This window comes from Syngnathus floridae, chromosome 5, assembly GCF_059516105.1.
Source record: "Syngnathus floridae isolate MCC-2025c chromosome 5, RoL_Sflo_1.0, whole genome shotgun sequence".
NCBI lineage: Eukaryota > Metazoa > Chordata > Actinopteri > Syngnathiformes > Syngnathidae > Syngnathus > Syngnathus floridae.
The window spans coordinates 5,073,911-5,087,179 of record NC_142417.1 but is presented as its reverse complement, the minus strand read 5'-3'; the positions used below and the strand labels follow the sequence as shown (position 1 = coordinate 5,087,179).

The window sequence follows — 13,269 nt, the reverse complement described above, 5'->3', positions numbered from 1 at the left end:
AATGATGTGGACGTCTTCTGGTAGACGAGCGGTGGGAGGAAGAACGTCTCTTCGGTCAAAATGTCATGACATTTTCTCAAATGACTCCGCGCACGCCGACATGTGTCGCGCTCCAACCACTTGATTTGCGTGCCCTGCTGCACGGCATCATTACGGTCCATTTAAAATCCAACTGAAAAAAAATTGTTGACCTCGGCAATTAATGAAACACAATAAAAGAAAAAAAAAAAAGGTATTTACATTCAGAGTCAGCTATGATTGAAAAACCGATAATTGTAAGATTTAACCTGTAAACATGAACTGACTGACATAAAAACGTCAAACAAGGAAAAATGTGGTTGCATAAGTGTGCACACCCATCCTCTGTGGACACCGTGGCTGTTTTCCGGATGAACCAATCATATTGAAACTTTTGTCAAATGGGAGGCCACATGCACCCGGCAAACCAAATGTCCACGAGTCTACATCGAATATTACCAACCCAAGAAAAGATAATGGAAACTAGCATTGCTGTCACTGTAATTGTAGACCGTCTAGCGGCTGCTACTTCTACACATGTAGCAGCGACATGCACAACACAAGCTCCGCCCCTAATGGCACAGAGATGATGCCAAAGCACTACTTTTGTTTTCAGCTGGACTTTTGGCGCCATCTTGTGGTATATTAGATAATGGAAGAAGTGCACAGACAGTGAATTGTCAGTTTTTTTGGCAAGCGACCAAACATTGGTTCAAAGTAGAGATACCAGAAAAACGGGCCGTACATGTGGTTACGTCCCACCATAGATGCTAATTATTAGAAGCATTCTGTGCTAAACAGCCTGAGCTTAATAAAGGCACTTTTAAGGCTTCTGCTGGCCTTCGTTGTTGTCTCTTCGCTCGCGCGCGACACGTCGCCAATCAGCATGAGAGTGCCGTGCAATCACAGCCAATTATGTCCCTTGCGGTGTGTGTGTGCGCGCACGCGCGTGTAGGTCTGTTCTGGCCTATTAGCGAGTGACGCCGCTGATTAGCTGTCGACGCTAATGCCGGCTTTCACAGTAAGCTAGCAAAAACCAAAAATGAAATCTTCGGCATGAAAAAAAAAGCAATACTTTTATTAACTTTGTTTTGTTGCCTTCTATTGTTTGTTTTCCCTAGAAAATGATGACAGTTTTATTGTTTTGAGTAAAAGTGCTATTTTTAGGATATTTTTGGGGGGTTGGATATTTTTTATCAGATACTATTGTAATTTTATGAGAAAAAATAATAATAATAATTGATGCCCTGGACAGTCAGTCGGTGTTGAAAAAAAAATCCTAAATAAGCAAAGCTACTAATGATAAGACTTGCATTAGGGCTGATCCCTTTTGACAATGTTACACTGTGATCAAAGCTTGTTTGTTAACCAAAACAGTGTGTGTGTGTGTGTGTGTGTGTGTGTGTGCGTGCGTGCGTGTGTGTGTGTGTGTGTGTGTGTGTGTGTGTGTGTGTGAGTATTCATAATTAAGCAAAGCACTTTGAAGGGGAGCGACAAGCGATAACAATTATTATGGGCTCATTCAGTTTTTTTTCCGTTTAAAATATATATCGTAAATGTTTTTTTTTTTTTACAACCCTAATTTGAAAAGTGCCCGTTTGTGCTGAAGGTCCCAAGGGAGGGGAAAAAAAGTACAAAATAGCCACGAAATATTGGGAAGAAATCTTTTTTATTTTGAAGGACACTTTGGAACAAATTTGTTTTTCGATTTGAAGAAACTTTTCGAGTCCTTACGTGAGCGAGGAGTCGAGCGAAAAGGCACCTAAAGGCTTGAGTAGGGCCGCAGCTCACCGCTTCGTGACTGGCGGTACCATGGGGGAACTGTAAAAGAAACTGTCACGTCTTGTCTCCGGTTGTTTCCTCGCGTGTCGGTGTTGTCGTGGTTTCCGTTCGCGTGTCTGTGCACTCGCCCCTCCCCTCCTGTGCCTACGCCATCATGTGTGTAATCGTCACCTGTCCCTCGTTACCTGTCGTGTATTTAAGTCCAGTCTGCGTGTCATTCTCTTGTTAGATTGTTCTGTTAGTTTTTCGGTTCCTCCTATCATTCTTTCTCTTGTTAGTTTGTCGGTTCGTCCTGTTACTCTGGCCCTGTCAGTTCTGTTTCTGTTAGCCAACCCTGTCAGTCGGTCAGTCAGTCCCGTTGTCGTCTGTTAGCCCGTTCTACTAGTTTGCCTCCCCTGTTTGTTTGTTTGTTTGTTCCTGCCTGTTCCTGCTTGCTGGTTCCCCTCATCCTCTCCTCCAACAACCTTTTCCCTCATTAAACCCTGGTCCAAGCTGCATTTGGTCCAAGCTACTCAGAAACAAACGACGACATCTTGAATTTCACGTGGAACCGAACACACAATTAAATCCGGAAGAAGACCAGGGTCTCAATTGTTTACTTCAAGGTAAGGAGCATTCTTTTTTCCACAGATGGGACTAAGGGAAAAGTGTGCTAAAGGGGAGACTGCGAGCGTCTGTGTTTGTTTGCTGTTATCTTGCAATCCTGCATTCTTAAGCAATTCAGGAAGCCGACAATAGCGTTTTTTTTGTTTTTTTTGTCGTGCGCAAATTCAATAGTGACGCAACAAATGCATCTGAGTGCGGACTGTGGGCATATTGCAGCAAAATTACAGAATGTTTATAAGGAGTATAATAAATATAAGTATATTACTTCAGTTGTAAGACATGACAACTACAGATGCCAATGTCGACACATGCTTTTGAGTATCATCCTTGTATTCAACAATGAGACAACGAATTTATCCAAGAGGAGACTGTGGGCAAAATCTTCAAAGTGGAGACTGAGTGCACAACTACTATATTTCAATCCATAAGACATGGCGACCGAGCAAGCTAACATTAGCATCTGTGTTTATATTGTTTGCCATCCACAAAATGTAACAATGAGGCAACAAACGTATGAGTGGAGACTGTGGGCAAAATGCAGCAGAATGGAGATTGTTGACTGCAACACTCTAATATTAGCATGCGTGCCTGCAGCTTTGCTGTGCAAAATATTTGCTCTTTATTATTTGTGTGTTCATACTTTTTTTGGTTCAACATTTGTATGCCACGAATGTGTGCTTGTGTGTACGCACGATGCAGGTCACAGGCTGTCAACAATGTGCGGAGATGAGGTTCGCATGAACGCTTCAGCACCTCGCTTTTGGCTGTCGGCTTTTCCCGCCCGGGCGTCCTTTTTGTCTGCTGTCGGTCTTTGTCGACACGTGTCTTCTGTTGGTCTTTGTTTTTCTCTCGCAGCAATGAAAAGTCTTTAATTCATTCCAGCTGTACAGGTTTGCATTCGCAAACATATGATGCAGGTAAATGAATTTGCCTCCAAATTACGATTATTCCACACCTTCAATCAACTGCTATGCTACCACACCAAGCAGCAACACAAAGAGAGACTAGTTCTGCATGCCAATCCGCACATGCATGGACGCCAACACAAGTCTGACACGGACCCAGAGCGCAGCACTGAAACCCAAATTATCAGTTACAAACGTAACAGCACAAATCAGTACAATAGGTAAACAACACAGTCTTATTAATTAATCAGTAACCGGTTAATCGATTGTAGTCTATAGTCTTTTGTCCGTACTATAAAAACAAGCTACTGTACAGCTCTGCCAGTCAAGTGATACTTGACTGTTTTGGCCACCGGATGGCAGTAGAGGGCTTTGGGACGGCCTTGTAGATCAAGTACAGTAAAGTGTGTGTTCGTGTGTGTGACCAATGGTGAGCATAAATGTAAAGGAAAGCCGTTGTCGCCCTGTGAAATTGAATCCGAAATGTCTTCTCGTGTTGAGTCCATGTAGTGTATATATCATATATCCCATTGCATAAAGGTTGGCTTTCACTTACCGAACCAAAACGGGTCAATTTAGCAACAGAAAAGGCGCCGCATTATTCTCCAGGAATGTTGCGCACCCCCCTTTCACGTTGGCGTAATTGAATCTGATGATTTTTTCAGGTTGCAAACAGGCTTCGATTTGATATTTGGGTAAGGGAGGTGCATCAATTGTTTTGCAATTCTAAAAATGAAAGCAATATTTTAGAGAAGACTTCAAACTGATTACGTGAAATGTTTTGTTTGCATGATTTATATTATAGTGTGTGTGTGTAGTATCATTTCCTGGGCCAGATATGTGTGTAGTATCATTTCCTGGGCCAGATATTTGTTAAGCTTTGGTGTGATCAGTTTGCCTTTTTCGTGAGGTAAGGCTTTTATGATTATTAATAGGTGTGTGCTTAAAAAGTTTAGAAAAGACTGGTGTCAGGTCGCATTCCTAAAGAATGGCTTGCCAAAGTATGCACCAAACCCCCCCCCCCCCCCCGCTGTCCATGTGCATTATTTTGTGCTGTTTGATATGATCTTTAAAGGTCTGTACTTGGGGTAAGGTGTTTGCCTACTCTTTTGCGAGAAAGGCTTGATTATTTTTTTTTCTTTTCTAAGTGGGTGCCTCTTCGTTTGGGGCGGTGTCACATGCTAAATGTGTGAAATGTGCATCCCCAATTAAATATGCTCATTCAGTTGAGTTCACATTAAGTCTGTAGACACGTTTTGCTTATGTTCTAAGGTTGTGTGCAGGTCAGCGAGCTGAGTCTTTTAGGATGTTAGAAGTGAAACCACTTATCAGCAAGAATGTGTGTGTGTGCGTGTGTGTGTGTGTGTGTGTGTGTGTGCGCGTAGTGCTAATGCACATAGGTGTGATTAACACCTCAGCACATGGTCTGAGACTGCTAGCCATACTGCTAAGCGCTATGTTCGCCTCAGCATGCGTGACAGTAAGTAAACGTGTGTGTGTGTGTGTGTGTGTGTGTGTGTGCGCGTGTTTGTCTGTGTGTGTCATCTGAACAATAACAGCCTTGACCTTGAACTCATCATCCAAACTTGAAATACAAAGAAGGTCTCATTAATGAAAATCAATCAATTCAAAGTGACTTTATCTTCACGGCACAACTAGGTCATATTATCATATTGTCTTCCTTTTTACATGTTGATAAAGATCCAGTTCAGTTCAACTCATTTTTTTCCCTAATAAGCTGACATTTTCCGACCGTTGGAAAGGGTCACATTAAACCAAAATGGCCGACTTCCTGTATCTTTTCAAGAATGGCTTCTTGGGACTTTCAACCCGTGAAACGCATTTCCACCAGTTTTTGTGTGAAAGGGGCTGGGACCCTTTGTAAAATAGATGAAGGCTTCAGATCAAAATGGCTGACTTCCTGCTTCTTTTCCAGAACGGCTTTCTGACTTGTTTTTTTTGTGGGTTTACAGGTCTACCAAACTTGCCAAGTACAACAAGTTTAGGGAGCGGAATTAAAAATGAAAACGAACCTCACCTTTCCCGTAATTGAGGAACCAATATGTTTTTCACACGAAGTTGTTAAAAATGGCCGTTTAGCGGCAAGCCCCCCACAAACGCACTTCAAGTATTTTGAGAGAAATAATTTGGCACGAGCGGGCGGCTCTAAAAGGGCGCTTGTCACTCGGCGTCCTTGTCAGCGACATGTCAGAGTGTAATTAGCAGGCTGGCGACGGACGAGCGTCATTTCACTTTGAAATCGAAACCGGGCCGCTCCGAGGTTGTCATTAATGAGACGACTTCCTCCGTGCGTGTGCAGGAAATGGACTTTTTGGAGAGGACCACCAGTGCTTGGCGGTAATTGCAGGGGAGGGAGGGTGCGAGGGCAAAAGAAAGCAAGGGACTCGAAATTTATACCCCCTTTAAAAAAAAAAAAAAAAAAAAAAGAAGGAAATTGTAGTTTGTTCAAGAAAGCGCAGCAGTCGTGAACTCCCAAAGTGATGAACGTGTGTGTGCATTTCAAGGCTGTTTAAACACTCGTCCGCCGGGAGCCAATCGACTAAACACACACACAAAAGCACTACCGGCCACACCAGCTACAATCTCAAATAATTGGCTGGAGATCGTAAAGAATCCAGATCCAAGAGATTATATATTTTTTTCATGAGTCATTGTGTCAATGTTTCCAACTTAACAGTGTCGCACACAGATATCATGAAAAAAACATGTCTACTTTCATGTTTAAAAAATATAATCCTGCTCAATCCAAACTGCGACCCTGCTGGAGGTCCACAAGATTGAAAATGGGAGGAAAAGCTCTCATACGTGTGAGAGCTAATGTTTCAGCCATTTCCTTGAGTCAATCAACTTTTATTGATGACATCTCAGGTCCCTCGTGGACTCCAGTGGACGCTTGGGGTCCCCGGATCTGTCTTCATTGTATGGAAAGGACTCGGCAAATGAAGTAAAGCTCAAGGAATTCAACATGACACTTTCAGCATGTGTGTGTGTGTTTGGGAAGGAGGGCAGGCAGCAGATGTTAAATCAGCACGGTGACCTCCGCATCGATTTGGACATGCGGTCGTTCGCTGTGTGTTGACACGATGACGAACGGCAGCGGAATGGCTGGCTGGTGAGATGCAGCGATTCCCGTGCTAGTGTCACATTGCTGACTAGCTTTATGCATTTTGTTGCCGTCTTTGCTCTTCTTCACGCCGAAAGCACTGTGGGCGACATTGCACGCACGCACGCACGCACGCACGCACGCACGCACACACGCACACACGCTTTATCACTGTAGCCATTATTTTTAATTGATGGCAAAAAAAAATCCTCACTTGTCTTATTTTACTATCTATTAAAATTCACTTCTTTCTGTTGACAGAAAAGGAACGATGTCTCCTTTTCAATCAATAAAAGCTCAGCTATACTTTTTATACCTCTTGCTTTTTTTTGTCTTTCAGTTGTGTAAGAAAAAAAAAATCTAACAAAAAAATTCCCTTTTTGCTCCACAATGGCATTTCCATGCATTAAATGTTCGCTGGCCCCCACTCCCTTTTCTTTTGTTGCGCAGTTTGTCAATAAGTAGCAGCGAGACTGCGACATTAGCTTTTTGACGCTAGCAAGCTAGCCGCCGGCTGGCTAGCTGTGCGTGCTTGTCACTTAATCCTCAAAAGGTCAAGTGTTTTCGGCAAGCGCATGCTTCACGCAGCGCGACCAGTCAATGGAATGATGTCATCGGCGAGACAGGAAGTGAAATATTGCCCCCTGCTTAATGACATCACATGACATCTCGCTTTTCATTTAAAGGCAAACCGCCAATAAGACGAATAGCTCGACGGGACGCCCCCGGCGTGCTTCGTCGCGACCCGTCGCCTCGACTCGGCGGCTGAATGATCGGACGCCGTGACCGGCTCCCTCCGGCATGAGAGAAAACGCACCTTCTCATAATCATCATCGTCGTCCTCCTCAATCTGGACTCCGGTGCCAGACGAGTCAGCCGGTAAAAAGTCCAATAAAAGTAATAAACGTGAGTGTTGCCCGGTTGGCCGCGTACGAGCGCGCCATCATCACTCAGCATGCGGCTAATGAAAGCGGAGGCCGCCGAGATGATCTGCAAATGAGCCAATCAGTCAGCTGGGAAGAAAAGTGAGAATTAATTAGAAGCCATGATGATGATCACCAAGATCAGTCAGTCAAAAAAGTTTCATCATTCACTTCTCGAAGTCGATTGGGTCAGCCCGCCGAGCCAAGTGAAGTTTGATCGACGTGTCTATCATGACTCAAGTAGCGCCACAAATAATAATAATAATTAAAAAAAACGCCCACGAAGTCCGCCAGTTCGGCCGTCTTGGACTCGTTTTGGCCATTTTGAATATCCGGCCCGTGAACCCAGTCTTACTTATCAACTTGGAACATCCCAATCAAGCGTAGTCTCACCAAGGACACAGGAAGTCAGCCATTTTGCTTGGGTTGGTTTTGGCCTTTCTCATTGACTTCAGACCATCTGGAAGCATTTTTGAAAAGCAAAGCTCATTTTACTTGGCAACATAAAATCAGTCGATTGCAAAGATGCTGATGAGGCCAGAAAGGATTTCCCCCCCCCCCAAACATTTGCAGGGTTCTTTCAAATTTGGTGCACATTTAACTTGATGAATTGCTGAAACTGAATGGCGCAAAATTTGCGCGCATGTGGGTGGAGCGTGGCGGCAAAGTTTGATGACTCGCCCTAAAACGGGAAAGTCGCCCAACTCCAGCAACTTTGTGTTAATTGCTCCCGGCTTTGACTATCTGACATCTCAGCCGAGCGTCTCCTGAAAAGACTCTGGTAATCGTTGCTATCAAACGCTCTAATTAACGCTGCTTCTGTTTTGCTCCCCGCCTTTTGACAAAGCGGCGAGCGAGATGTGCGCCGGCGCTGCCCTCCCGCTTCCTCTTCCCGCTCGCCTTGCATCGGAACCATCTTCATCATCGTCGATTTGTGATGAAGACGCCAAGTCCTTGTCAGCCGCGCGCACCTGCCTCCCGCTTTCTGACGTTTCTGTCCGTGTACGACATCACTGGTATCGGGACGAAACATCCAATGTCACAATTGGCTACGCGTTTTCTCCAAATACGTGTGTGTGTGTGTGTGCGTGCGTGTGTCAAAGTCTGCTTTATTGTCAATTTCTTCACATGTCAAGACATACAAAGAGATCGAAATTACGTTTCCTACTATCCCACGGTGACAAGACATTTTACACATTCAAGTAAACGATACAAAAAGTAAAAATGAGAAGGTGTGTGAATGTGTGTGTGCGCGCGTGTATGTATATTACCCACATACATATACATGCAGGTGTGTCTTATCGTCACTTTTCAATTCCAGTAACAAGACAAAACGGGAAAAAGAGAAAAGCAGCATAAAGGGCTCATTCATTGGAAAGTCTAATTGCAGCGATGTAATCTTGCTAATTGAATTAGCAGCGAGAACAGCATAAAAACAAAACATGGATGTTAGCTGATGACTTTGACAGAAGATGATGAGTTCTTTGCCAGTGAATTGCTATTTGACTCACTGACAGAAAACCTAGGTAACCAACTAAGTGACTGATTGGTTGACTAACTACTGACGAGATAATCGACCGAGTAACCCAGCAATGCAACTGACTCACTGTCAAACCAATTGTCAGCAAACTAGCTAACAGACTAATTTGGTATTTGATTGGAACACTACTGACTAAGTGAGCATTTAAGTTGGGGAAACAAACACGACGCACTGTTGAGCCAAAACAAAGGCGGCTTTTAATGACATAATACAAACACATATTTGCATAAGAGTTACCGTGAGACAACAAAGAAAATGAACCTGGCGAGAAAGATGAGGTGGAAATGAGGAAACGTTTGTGAGATGAATAAAATAAATTACAGGCAAAAAATTGAAGAAGCAAGTCCAGAAATGTCGTCTCGTTGTTTGCACAAATGCACTTCTTAATAGCAATTGGCAATTTGCCTCACGGGCTGTTCCGTGCGACTGGCTATTAGCGTCAATAAGGTAAACGGTGTGCACAAGCGCCCGCCTGACTCGACAAATTGCCTCTTTTATCACCAAAATTGGGTGCGGAGAACACAGATTGGGACCCTGAAAACATCTCCCGCTGTGAATATTATTCAACTCATTTTGCTTTTACGTCACGTGAAGATTCTCAAAAAACTAGCGGAAATTATGACACGTCGAAGGTTAAAGAGGATATTGCGACTAGAAGATTTTTTCTTTTTTTTTTTTTTTAAGTGGGTTGCTCTCGATTGTGTTGTGGCAGGTCACATAGCTGCGATTGACAGGTGACAGAAATCAGGCCTTGTCCTGGTTGGTGCCGAGTCAGGCCGAGATAGATTCCGCCCCCCGTGCCCGGAAACATGTACTGCATGTATGCGATGCTGTATGCTATACAAATACTGCTAAACGCTGTGTACTATAAGTGTGTGTCAATGGTTGTATATTTAGGGGGGCAGAATGTCTCCAAAGTCAATGACAAAAAAATGTTTTCCTCCCGAGTGTGTGTGTGTGTGTGTGTGTGTGTGTGTGTGCGTGCGTGCGTGCGTGCGTGCGTGCGTGCGTGTTATGTTTCAATGTTGGGCAGCACAGATTGCAAACAAGGAATTGAAAAATGAGGCGTTACCACCAGCAGACGACAATTGATCAACCCCAAAACCTTTTTTTTTTTTTTTGCGGTGGGAGGTGGTTTCATCCTCTTTTCCATTCTTTTTTTCATTTCCTCCCTCTGTCTTTCTCCTCATATTGTTCATCTTCATATCTAGGGTTTAATGCGAGATTACAGCTAATATTGAAAATGTGACTCATTTTTACAGTAACTTTCATACAAAAAAAATAAACATAAATTGTGTGCCGTCACAATTTGCTTGACTATAAAACATGATAGTGGGACTCAAACAGAAATCCAAGCCACAACCGAGTGAACAAATAGCTACACGACAACCGATGATTTTATTATTTATTCATTTCAACATTTCTTTTTCTTATTTTGAATTTTAACCAAAACTTTATTGACAGTTGTGGTTATTACAAACAAAGATGTCTTTCCCCTACATTTCTTCTTTGTGTCATTTGTGAGCTTTGCTACTTAGCATGACAGCGCAATCAAACTCACACACACACACACACACACACACACACACACACACACACACACACACACACACACACACACACACACACACACACACGACTTTCACGTTCTTCATTTAACTGGTGTGTATGTGTGTGTGTGTTTACTAGCTTGTATATTATCTGTCAGGTGCACATTTTGGTGAGTGCGTGTCCCAGGTGTTGCGGATGCGGCGTGAACGCTCGCGGCTGTGGCTATGCTAATGAAGCTTGTTGACATCACAGACATGCACACAAAGTTGTTTTTCGAGACGAGAGGAGACGTCGCACAGGGCAGACGCATGACGCAGCCTGCAATGTCTTGTGACTCTTGTGCCACACTTAAGGCCCATGACAAGTTTGACCTTTGTTTGTAGTTTGGGAAGCAAGCCGCGTACTTCTGCACCAAGTATTTCATGCAGTAAAGAATTAACCGTAATCGCACGACTGTCGAGTCCGTTGCAATGCGAAACAAAGATATTCTACATTTATTTGGGGTGTTTGTTTTCAACAAATGAAAACAGCAGATGTCCAATGATCATCAGTGTCATCACGAAAAACATCAAAACCGAGACAAGGACATCACAAATGAATCCCAACCACATTTTTAGAAGCGTTCAATGGAAGTTTGGTGTCGAGATGAAATAATAACGAGGTAAATAAGTCTGCATGAATAAATCAGCTTGGCCAAGAAGGAGAAAAGTCACTTTTGGGATGTGTCATGCTGTTCCACCAGCGCCATTAGCTTTGCCACAGTGGGAATTCTTCAAATGAATAAATGAGCATAACATCAAAATCAGGACACAGGCACTTTCCCTATCCTGCTTAAGCGCAGCTTTCAATGGCGTCCAAATGTCCAGCCGGGTCCTCGCAAGCGTGTGTGTGTGTTGAAGTTGAGGCCAAGCAAGTGTGTTTGTGTGTGTGTGTGTGCGCGCATGTGTGTGTCGTTGCCTTGCTGAGTCTGCAGAAAAAGAATTAAGATCTTGACAAACACACACACATTTCATCTCACCTTAACACTCTCTCTCTCTCTCTCTCTCTCTCTCTCTCTCTCTCTCTCTCTCTCTCTCTCTCTCTCTCTCTCTCTCTCTCTCTCTCTCTCTCTCTCTCTCTCTCTGCTGTGTCTGTCTCTCTCTCGCGCGCGCACACACACATTTGCGAGGGAAATAGGATTAGATGTAGCTGAAGTTATTACAGGAAAGTGTTTTTGTTGCTGCTCTGCACCCTCACAGGTCACACATCTAGTGAGTGTGCGTGCGTGTGTGTGCGTGTCCTTGTCCAAATGACGTTTTGTGCCTTTTGTGGCAAACTATCTCCCCGGGTTGTGCTTTCAATGTCACTGACGTCATCCAGGAAGTAGCGTCCGATTTTATAGACGCCAAAGAAATGTGTAGAATCCATTTTGAATTTCAACTGTGAATTTCCAAGTGTGCCGTCGGATGGACGACCAGCGCATAGTGCTGCACAAAAATGGAGAGACAAGATCACACATACTTGTTTTTGTCCCTTTTAACAGCTCACATGATGATACCTAAACGTTATATCATCAAGCGTTTGTTGCATGTCAATAACAAATGCCCCAAACCCGGATGGATGACTTGGGCAAAGGTCCCCTGGCCCCTTAGCCACCACTTGTGCGCGCCCCTGGTAGGTTCTATGTCCAAATCTGGCTGCTTTGCTCCATGCAGGTAACGCAACCCTCACTAGAAGTTAAAATGACGTCCATATGTTGGAGTCTTGATTTTATTCACGCTCCATGTAAAAAACGAGGCTGGAAATTCACTCTTGTCTCTCCATCTTAGTGTTGCTCTACCTTTAGTCCAGGGACACTTTTCTTTCACTGCTAGAAAAAAAAATGCACACATAAGCTTCTTTCAGCCCATTAGTGTGTGTGTGTGTGTATAGGCCCTAATTTGATGTCTAAATAAGTGGTCGCTGCCTTCCAGGCCTTTCCTGGCAATACATCACAACGGCAACAATGGAGGCACCGGTGCGGCAGTCCCCGGGGAACCGCCGCTTGGCTACTCACACACGGCCTTGTGGGAAAGGCGAAGAACGGTAAATGACACACACACACACACACACACACACAAGGTGTCTTTTCTGTCATTAGTGTGTAAGAAAGGCAAGGTGGGTTGTCTCCACAAGAGCAAACACGCTGATGAATAATTGAAGTCTCCTTCATGTCAGCATAAGTGACAGCATTTAAGTACATAACACATTCACACCAAGCTCACTGTAATGAAACGTAATGGAGTAGAGTTGCCTGACAGTGATACGTCTGCCCTGCCAACGCTCGTTGGAAGGCTTAAAGTTCTTCGTTTGGCGCTTTGGGAAGATGCTTAGGATCACATTGCTTGGAAAGGATGATGTAGCAATGAGCAAAATTTGTGGCTCTGCATTCACAAATTGGCAGAACCTCTGTGAGTCTCATTTTTGTGCTGAGGTCAGCGCGTATTTTATTGCTAGCCTGTCATTTATTAAAGGGTGCCTGATATTTAAAGCGTAAATTGTTTTGTTATAATGTCTTTTAATATGTGTCTTTTATTTCGATATATATTAGATATAATATTTGTGTATTTTTCTCTCTTTTTTTTCCCATTTTTAGATACCTTTTTTTTAGATCCTTATGAGCATTCTCACTTTAGCTCTCTAATCCCAGTCGTGTACCTAATATTGTGATGGATTGAACGGATTGAGTTTTGCAAACAACACGGTCAGCCGAAGTTCAACGCCAGTTCTCACTTGACCGGCATATAGTCCTCGCCACCTCTTTTCTTTTTCTTCGTCTTCTTCTCTTCCGCTTTGTTCATG

The 13,269-nt window shown here is 43.6% G+C and overlaps 1 long non-coding RNA gene across 4 annotated transcripts in view; it reads left to right on the top strand.

Moving 5' to 3' along the window:
- The first annotated feature begins 1,893 nt into the window (after positions 1-1,893).
- The window catches only part of LOC148397685 (uncharacterized), a 55,490-nt gene continuing 44,114 nt past the window's right edge, over positions 1,894-13,269 (top strand). The window contains exons 1-2 of one of the 4 annotated variants that reach the window (XR_015858647.1): positions 1,894-2,405; positions 12,402-12,513. This is a non-coding gene — a long non-coding RNA (uncharacterized LOC148397685). The remainder of the gene's footprint in view (positions 2,406-12,401; positions 12,514-13,269) is intronic. The other 3 variants (XR_015858645.1, XR_015858644.1, XR_015858646.1) reach the window with 3 other exon arrangements.